Genomic DNA, 10,518 nt, shown 5'->3' with positions numbered 1-10,518 from the left:
CTATGAGCAGTGAACAGGTTAAATGGGCCAAATGGCATACTTTTTTACAGTATGTCCTCATGAACGTAGCCTGTCATCATCTTAACTTCTCAGATAAAAGCTCTATAACCCCCTTGCTGGGATTTTAGTTTTCACCAGGGACAATTATGACAGAATCACTCTGCTGTTTCATGATCATGTTTTCTCAGGGAGTGACCTGAAAGTTAATGAATCACTATTTCAGATTATTTAAGGAATAAATTGAAACTCAATGAGTGTACTGCCATTAACTGAACCTCCATAACATACACTAGACTAATATTGAGGGTAAAAAAGGAAGTCTAAGTAAGTTTTACTAAGTCTTTTAAGCTGATTATTATTATTATTATTATTATTATTATTATTATTATTATTATTATTATTATAATATTGGTATACAAGTCTTGTTTGTGTCTCATGATTTTCTTGTGCAACAGAAAAAATAATTCTGCTTCACAGGACTCCCACACACAAAAACATGTTCTTCTGGCTACTTTCTGACAAGGAATTTTAAAGAGCTTTGAATTATAAAGGGGGAGGACAGCAGCGATTTTATATAATGTGCTTTATTCCACCAGAAAGTATTTGTACAAGCTGAAGCTAATGTGTTATGTGTGTTTTAATAAACACTGCGGTAGTTTACAGAAGAATTGCCGTCAATATCCATGTAGCTGAGGGTTCCGCAGTGGAGGTATGTCAAGCTTCTTTTTCAGATGCCCTCACAGAAAAAGTCCCTAGACCAGAGTTCCTAGGAAACTTCAGTGGGAGGCTTTTGCGTATCACAGTCTGATCTTTAGGTCAATGCAGCGATGTCTGCTTTTCAGGCACTGAAACAAATAATCAGAATGAAAACATGGAGATAATGTTTATGTGAACAGCTTTAATGTTAAAAGCATTATTCGTATCTGATACAAAGTTATGCTGGTTCATGTGTGGCTCTGACTGGGTACGTCAAGTCATTTCAATAGCTGTTCAGCATCTTTGCTGAAACCCTTGTGCAAAACACACTTTTTTATATCTTTCAGGGAATGAGCTAGAGTCATAGCCTCCTCGAACAAGCTTGCCATGTTAATGTCATCCATTATGTTACTAGCGCCCCAGCTCTCACTTGACATCTTTCTCACGTTCTTTAACCGAGAACTGCCATGTAGAATTGTGGATTTAATAAAGACATGTTCTGTGTTCATGGGATAGGTAAAACCTTCATGCATTTAATTTCTCTTTCACTTAACATGCAACATTCACCAGTTTGGCTTTTGTTTGCTCCAGTACAGCTCGATGATTAGGCCTCAACTCGCACTTGTCCTGTAGTTAGCTTTATTGTGGCTGCCTGGTCTGCCTCCATTGTTTATACTGCGACTGCATTTGCTGCCCGAGTTAAAGCTATTCTGTGAGCCTAAGGTTTTATCAGACGGTTGCAATTATGGTTTTTGACCATCGTCCCATGAACAAATTCTCCTGCTGCATTCTCTCTGGGTAGGCTCAGTTGCAAAACTGTGGATATAATGCACCCCGAGTGGCGTCGCTCATATCTGTTCCTTAGCTTCTTGTGTCATGCACGCATGCATTTCGAGCTCAGAAACTGTCCACTGAGATCTGCGCTTATGCACACGTGCTTCTGTACACATGCAACACGTACTCAAGCACTGAAGCGCTTTGAATGAGAAACCCACTTTATTTTGGAACCAAAAAAAAAAAATTGAAACCCTTTCTTTAAGACGGGAACTCGCGTTTGTGTTTATTACAAAGGGCGAGGACATAGATGGAAAATGGTTTTGAGTTTGTCATTTCTGGAAAATCTCTACCACGGACTCAACCGCAGGTAAAACGCACGGTAAAGACGATGCAAGACTCTGTGAATCTGTGCACCGTCCTTTGCATGAGAAAAGATCTTTAAAAAAAATAAGACATTGTTTTAACCAAAACATTCGCCCGCACACGCTGTTCTCACACCCACTGAGCAACATTCGAGGAATACGACTGGAGACTGTGGCTGATCCCATCTATTCCAGAACTACACAAAACAGCTTCTAGCTAAACGGGAGAGACACCCGGGTATCTAGCACTGGTAATGAAATGGATGCAAGCAAGCAATTGGGTTCTAGATACAGACTTTAATTGTCTGCTCAAATACCGTCTAAAATGGAAAACAAAGTCGCCGCGTAGATGGTGCTTACTGGCTGGCTAGCTGCCCTTGTACAGTACATTCTTTGTGTCTCAATATCGCTTCTGTGCAAAGAAATGTTCGCAACACGCCGCAAAAACACTTAAATAGAATCTTCTCACGCGTAGTTTGTTGAAATGTTTTGAAGTTCCTAATCCTCCCCATGAGTGTCTTCGCTAGGCGTGCGACTGTACCTCCTGCGGTCTTCACCTGGAAGACAATCGATTACCGTAAGCGCACGGTCTTCAGTTTCAAATTTTTGACGAACCCCACATAACATGCTAACTAGGAATCTACGCTAAAACGTAAGAAAAGCTTATGCTCCCCTCCCCCTCTCTGGAGAAAACTATGTGTCACCCAAAATTCCTAAGTCTGTAGGTAGGAGTCAGAAAGCTCACTCTCTCAATCACACCGAAAAGCTATGCAAATCTCTTCAAACCGTGAGGCTTGCACTTCATCACTGAGCTGCAAAGCCATTCCCAGGCTCCGAGGATACATCAACTGCCAGAACGACAAGGCAGGCAAAGCTAAGGCCTTTGTAACCTTCACCAGTAGCAATTTTTTTTCATTTTGGTATCATCAAAGTGCAACGCTGAGATGTCAGAGCAATGAGCTGTACAGGTTTGCTTTGTAGTTATGAAGCTGAGCTCTTATCAGGACCCCCTGAACCCTGAGGGCTCCTGACATGAGATTCCAGGATCCCCAGATCTGTTCGGAGCCTCCCAGAGAACCTGTAAGCCTCTGACAGCAGAACAGCGGGAAACAAAAACGACATTGAACATGTCATGATCAATTCCGTTTGAGTGTTAGAAACCACCTCCAAATAATGATTGTTTGGAACCTTTCTTCTGTTTTATCTGTCACTCTCTATTAAGAAGTGCAGATTTTTTACAACAGAAATAGTGCACTGCAGGCAGTATCCGCGGTTAGTAATGGCTAGCAGACAGCTCCCCCAGCTTGAGGAATCTGAGGAAATAAAAAGAAGAATCCTGTGTTCTGATCACTGGCATGCTTGCTGTTACGTACTGGAGTAGCCCACACCGCCATTAACCAAACGGATCTGAATTGACGGTAGTTCTATTTTTATAGCAAACTATCACTGTCAACACTTCCTTCCTTCCTATCTGCTGCTTTCCTTCCAGAAGCACCTAGACAAAATAACTTCCTTTCAGTGTGCATAGCGTCCTGTAAAAATCCCGTGTGCAGGTTAACCTTTCACTTTAAACTGCATCCAGGACATGTGTAACAATAACCCTACGGACGCAGACAGCAGCCTTTTCTGTCACCCCCTTCAGTTTACCAGAAAAACGTTGCAACAAAGGTTCACAAATAAAACACGTGTCATGGTGTAATTCTGAAAGTGTACAGGTTAAAACAGTTAATTGCTCAGGGGGTGGAGAGATGCCCTTACAATCTAACACTTTTGGTGCAGGGCACTTGAAAGCAGACAGCATCTTTCATTTCAGGTTAGTATTTTGTTTCACATTTATTATAATGTTTGCAACATGCTAGTGAAATGTCATGTTGATGTCCCCTCAAACTAAAACACAGGATTGCTCATTGCCATCTGTTCATCTTGAGGAATTTACATCTTCTGATAGACTGAACATTGATAGCTGTTCAGTTTGACATTTACCTTCTTGATTTATTGGTATAGACTTGAGTGCTAAAAAGCTCTCTGGGCAAGCTTTTCATGTTGTCTTTTTTGTAATACCATTTTTTTGTAAGGCTCTTGGAGGCACATACAACATTTATGAAGGTGGTCTGCAGAAAGAGACTGATTCCTTTAGCACATGAATGAAGAAAGAAAATGATTCAATGGTTGTACACCGATATCATTATACACTGAACAATGCAATGTAGAGCAGAGCAATTGCAGTCTGTGTTAACCGGTGTCTTTCCACTTAATTAGGGTTTATTAGTTAAAAACATGTGCCGCCCACTTTTAACCACCAGAGTGTGACATCACTACCTGCACAGCGGAAAGTTTAGGGCCAGCCATCAGCCGATCCTTTGAAAAAATCCCTTCACGACCACTGACATTTCAAAGCAGGAAAACACGACAAGACCCAAACCAGAGCTGTGCAGCAGCACATACGCTACAGTGACACAGCTATGGTCTGAAGGAAATAAATCCACTCACTTTTAAGTCTATTCCCCTTATCTGTACATCTCACAAGAGCCACAAAGTGTCTGGTCTCTAGAGCAATACTTGTGCTTTTTTCTTTGCTTTCCGTTTTACAAGAACAGTACAGACTGGCTGCAGTCCTGCTCAATACTGGGATGGGAGACCTCTGAGGAAACTCAGGTTTCTGCTGCTGTAAGTGGAGCAATGGCAGCGTTCTTCAATCTGAACCAGAATGTCCAAACTAATTCCCTAGCACAGTGACAAGGTCCTGACTACTGGTCTTTTAAGATCCTATGGCACTTTTCATGAAAGCCAGTCTGCTTTGGGCATGTATGACCTGACCTCCTTGAATTTCCTCCTTCTTTGGAGAATGAAGTTCCTTTCTTTGGAGAATTCTTACTTCCCAGCTGATGTGCTGTGTACTGCTGCTGATACAGAATAACTGCCATGTGTCCCCTAAGTCGGTGCTGCACTTCAATGATGGATAAAGTGGGTTCTCTCCTATGTGGGCAGTGGTTTGTGAAGTAGAAAAACACTGTGTAATATGTTGGCTGTTTTAACATATCTTAAGCAGCTCCAACAATTACAGCTACACATCAAAGGACAAGACTTGGGACAGCACTAGGTCAACTCATGTTACATATCAAAGGATAAGACGAATACACATGAAGCGGTGAAACAAAACATCTTCCTGAGATCATATTGTATATAAGAGCTGGGAAACCCTTGCGGTTTGTCTGTCCTGCAGGGCAGACCCAACGCGCGTTGATGTCATTATTGAGCTCAATAAAACAACTGAATCCACGCAAGACTGTGTCCAACTCCTTTGATGAAGGATTTCCCACAATGTTTGTAATCCTTTTAGATGAAAAGTACAAGAGCAATACAAGCAATTCTTGGTATTGGAGTAAGTAATCAGACATAGTGGCTTTTGACAAGTGCTTAAGGGCCTTCACAAGCCCTTAAATCCTGTTGTGCTGAAAACTGATATTGGGGAGACAAAGACGATGAAAACTACTGTTTTTGTTTTCTAAAATTAAAGCTTAACTCGCTGCAGCTTGGAGGCATTATTGTAAATAAAGGAGGATTTGAAAGAAACCCAAATGGGGTTTCAGCGTCTTCACCATCACAGGTAATGTGATCGCAGCTAAGTGTGGTAGCAATTTAAAAAAGTCATGAAATACAGTTAAAATTGTAGAATTTAAATCAGAGGATGTTAATCTTGTTCAATAAGCTAGTAAGACCACGTTTAGAATATCGTGTGTAATTGTGCCCTCCTCATTCCCCACCCCACTGGCTCCCTGTGATCCTGATTTTAATGAAGCTGTTAGAAAATGTGTTTTCTATGTATTATATGTATTTATGTATTTGTATATGTATTTATAAATGTATTATAACAAGGATATTGCTACTCTGGTATCTGCGCAGAGAAAACTGAAAAGATACCTCCCCACATTTAACCAAAAGTCCTACTCTGACATGCTAAAAGACCAGAATCTTTTAAGCTATGAACTTCAAAGGGGACTAAGTAAAGTTTTCAGTATCCTCAAAGTCATCGATAAAGTCAACCATCCTTCCATTTTCTAAGCACTTCTTCCAATTCTGGGCCAAGGGGGAGCTGGAGCCTATCCTAGCAAGCAACCCTGCACAGGGTGCCAGTCCATCGCAGGGCAGACAGATGCAAACAGGGCCAATTTTCCCAGAGGCCAATTAACCTACTAGTATGTTTTTGGACTGTGGGAGGAAACCAGAGCACCTAGAGGAAACCCACACGAACATGGTAAGAAGATACTAACTCCACACAGACAGCACCCCAGAAATTGAACCCAGGGCCCCAGCACTGCACCACCATGCCACCCTGAAGTCAACTCAGTGGACGTCTATAGAATCAACAATAACTGACAGACCAGGGGACACAAGAGGAAGCGATGAAAAAGTCTTGAACACATTCCCTAGCCTTGCTATTGGAGCAGATACCATCTGTCAAGAAACATCTGGATTAGATTCTAATCAATCAATTGATGAAGGGGGATTAGATTCTAATCAATCAATTGATGAAGGAGGATCTCTCTAGATGCAAAGCAATTTGAAATCCTTTGGGATAAAAAGTATAAAAAATGAATATATATAAAATGCAAGATATTAGTAATTAGCTCGTTGCAACCAAACAACTGGCTGATTTTTCATAGATCATGCCTTCAGGCTGTTAGTATGTGGAGTCACCTAGTGGTTATACTGAACAAAAGCACCCGCATACCAAAGTACAGTCTTCATGCTTCATGGGTTGAGTGTGAAATGAATGAAATGTCAGACGTAACAGTTCCTCTTTAATAGTTCAGGTGGGGAGCTGCGTCAGCGTGCGTAGGCTGCAAAGGAACAAGTCAAGGTTTATTCCAGGCTGAAAAGAGAAGAAAAGAAACACAACCTTTCAGTTGTGGAGCCTTCTTCGAGTATGTGTCAATGACTTCTGCATCCTGGAGATAATCTTGAGTCTTTCCTCTGTCTCGTCTAAGCTGGTACTGTTTAATATGGGACTTGTCTTTGCAGCCCCAGGTATGTTCTTTCCTTAGTGAACGCCTGAGTGAAATACTTTTCAATGCATCAGTCCCCTTTCATTGTCTAGTATTTAACCACTGTTGTCTCTGATACATTTTGCTTCATCCTTAATGCTTCACCTTTTGCTGTTGTAGTACTGCAAGCACATTTTAATATCTTAGACCCCCCTTGCAATATTCCTTTCCATCTCTCTTGGCCTTTCCAACATCTTTTGTAAGCTGAACTTACAATTCTTTGTACGGCTTTTCTTTAACTGGATCCTGCTGCGCTTTAACCCTCAGAGTTTTCTTTCCCTCTATATTTTTTCCTAATCTGTTGCACTATTTGGATACTTAGCTTCTGCTGCTGCTCAGTCTGTTGTCATCCATTCTCCTCTGATTCCATGTCTCTCCCGTCCCAGTCGGCTGCTCGCATTCTCTGCCTCAGCCCTTCAGGCTTTCCTGGAATTGCAAATGTTTGATTTGGGCTTCACTCTGTCCAGCTTCAAAACATGCTTCAAAGCACAACATATTATGATTACAGTTCCCTGGTGAGTCTCTCACCTGTGTCTCACTCTGTCTTGGTTGTTTGAAAAGACATCAGTATGAGCACTTACTCTACTGTCTGCTCCAACTAGCTGGATAAGAAGGTTCTTAACCTTGTCTAACAAGTCCCATAAAAAGGATGTCTTCCTCTGCACATAATTCTTCAGTTTAAGATACAGTTGATTTATACTCAACATTTGCATTTGGTGATCTATAGCATATCCTGGACTCTATATATTTGGTCTGACCATTATAGATTCAGGGACTCCTGAATGCTCTAGTTTTAGTTCCTGAATCTGAATCCTCTTCAATGTATAGTGCTACTCCTCCTCCTATTCCATCTTCCTCTAACAGTGTGTATCTGCTACATTCCTTTCCATAGCTTTCAGTTAGCAATGTTTCTGTGGTCCCAGTGATATCATAATTGCCTGCTAATGTGGTAGCTTCTATGTCATGTATTTTGTTTTGAATTCTTGCACTATTTAAGTATTAATATTCCCTATTTCCCCTTTGATCTGTCGTGGGATTTTCTTTGCCTATTCACAAAACAAATAAAAATAGAATAATATGGATTTATTCAAATAAATATAATTAATCTCTAATTAAAAGATTAGTTTACAACCATTTTTTGTGCAATATATGCCAGGGACCAGTGCAATACATTTATATTTATATCTATATTTACATCTATATTTATATTCATATGTGTGATACGATTTTTCTGTGTACTGTTCTGTACTAGTTTGTTCTTGTGTGTCGGACTGTGAGTAACTCTTGTATTGGATTGTATGTATTGTACTATTATTATATAATTCGTTACACTGTGGCTGTGTTGTGTGTGTTAAGCTGCTGTTGCACTGCAATTTCCCTCACGGGATCAATAAAGTATTTATCTAAAAGCTATACTGTTCTGTTATTTTTCACTACGGCATCCTTGCCCAACAGTGTCTCCTTGTGGATCTGCTCAGCACTGCACTTCACAAAATATGTTAAGAGGATGAGTCCAGTAGGGGGCAGACAAGCAAAGCGCTAGTAATGCGGGTACCTCGGAATTCTGTACATAGTAAGGTAAATATTATTCACATATAACATTGTGTCGCGCTGTACAGTGGGTTAACAACAGCAATCTAACCGGTGTTATTGTTTTACTATCTAATGCTGTGATTTTAGAAATTCACTTCTAATAAAAAAAACGCGATTATTCCCAAAACAAGGCTGTGCGTGTGTTCTAAAACTCAAAAAAGTTTTATTTTCACATTTTGAAAGCAAAAGACTGAGTCCCGCTATATTGCTCAGGCTGCACTGCAGCGTCTATTCACAGGCGCGATCCCACTACTGAGCGGCACGGGGGCTTTGGCCTGCTCCGTTTCCGACCTGGGCCGGTGCACCCCTCCTTAGGCGACCTGGTGGTCCCGGGCTCCCCCAGGAGCACCATATCGATACCGAACTTAGTGCGGACACCCGATCGGCATAGTCCGCTGCAGCTCAGAACTCCTGAGCTCAAGCGATCCGCCAGTCTCAGCCTCCCAGTAGCTTGGATTACAGGCACGCGCCACCGTGCCCGGCGAGAGAGAGCTGCGCTTGTAGAGCTCTTCACTTGCCGCCACCCGTGACGTCACAGGTTTCAGAATGCAATGCCTAGCGCTGCCTAGCGGTGGAAGATTGAACTTAAACGTACTTTGAATGTAAGAGCTTAATTTTCCGCAATATTTTAACGAACACTAAGTGTGTTTTGATAATACATAACGGTAATTGTCTGATAACAACATTAATTATATGACATTCTCTACATTTAGTTGACTTCTAAAGGGTTATTATAAAATGTCCGAAATAATCACAACGGATTTAAATGGTTCTGTTGATTTCCGATTACGTGGAAAGTTATGTATGTATATCCTAGTGACACAGGACTTTTATTTCGTTCTGGTACTCGCAAAATATACTGGCAGACAACAGTATTGAGTTCTACTGCATGTCAGAAGAGATTTAAAAAGGCTACCACCTAGAACTTGGTGGACAATCACAGAGCCTGCAGTTTCATTCCATCACACCTCTAAACGACTTAAATCATATCAATCCTTATCAATTGTCCTTATGGGATCAATTTAACAGCATTTCTCAGCTCTTAGGGAGCCTGGGCTTTGAAGAAATGCATTGTGCAGACACACTGACCTCTCCACGACCGGGACTGGACAGCCCTGCTGCAGGCACACTGACCCCTCCACGACCGGGACTGGACAGCCCTCCTGCAGGTACACTGACCCCTCCACGACCGGGACTGGACAGCCCTGCTGCAGGCACACTGACCCCTCCAGGACTGGGACTGGACAGCTGTGCTGCAGACACACTGACCCCACCAGGACTGGGACCGGACGGCCCTGATGCAGGCACACTGTTGTTGATTTTGAGGAAATTCACTGGATTGACCATCAGCAGCTTTGAGGATTCTAAATACTTATATCACCCCCAATAGTCTCTGCTGTTCAGTATGATAAGGTTCAGGTACTCTAGCCCGACAGTGCAGGACACTCCCTTAAACTACGGCAGAGCTCTAGATTCATTCTAGTTTAATAAAACATCACTTGATTTCTATGCTATGCTTCACATTCACCGAGTCCTGAGTGGCTCCTTCTTAGGGGTGTGTGCAGAGATTGCAATGCATCCTGTAAAGCCCTTTGAGTGGAGTATCCAGAAAAGCTTTATATAAGTGTAAGCAGTTATTATTATTATTATCCCGTCTTCGTGTCTTCTGCAACCCTCACAAGTTTTCTGGGCCAGAGCCCTGACCAGGGATGACAGGAACTCCAGGGCCAATGGCACATTCCCTCTCCCTTTCCAAATGCAGCAGCGAGATGGGGAAACAGTCAAAGCCTTACAACTTTACTCATTATTAACCCCTCAGTATGCAAGAACTCCCCTACTGGTCACATCCTAGTACCACAAGTTACTGATTTTCAAATTCAATAACAATTGTAACCGATAGACCAAGTACTGTGCTCAAGTTTAAATTTTACACCAACTAGCCCTTCTATATTTCACAAACATATGCCTATACCAACTACCTCAGCTTAAGCCAGCATCTATCCTGTCGGAGTTATGCAGAAGAGCCCACATTCCCACTGCTTACC

At 41.8% G+C, this 10,518-nt stretch overlaps 1 non-coding gene across 1 annotated transcript; it reads right to left on the bottom strand.

Annotated features, from left to right (window-relative positions):
• Positions 1 to 8,657: 8,657 nt before the first annotated feature.
• LOC148653204 (signal recognition particle RNA) lies at positions 8,658 to 8,956 on the bottom strand. The gene has a single exon (XR_015924996.1).
• Between the last annotated feature and the right edge of the window lie 1,562 nt (positions 8,957 to 10,518).

This window comes from Lepisosteus platostomus, chromosome 10 (assembly GCF_059453375.1).
Source record: "Lepisosteus platostomus isolate fLepPlt1 chromosome 10, fLepPlt1.hap1, whole genome shotgun sequence".
NCBI classification, from domain to species: domain Eukaryota; kingdom Metazoa; phylum Chordata; class Actinopteri; order Semionotiformes; family Lepisosteidae; genus Lepisosteus; species Lepisosteus platostomus.
The sequence above is the reverse complement of the archived record's forward strand: the minus strand, read 5'-3'. Positions and strand labels throughout refer to the sequence as shown.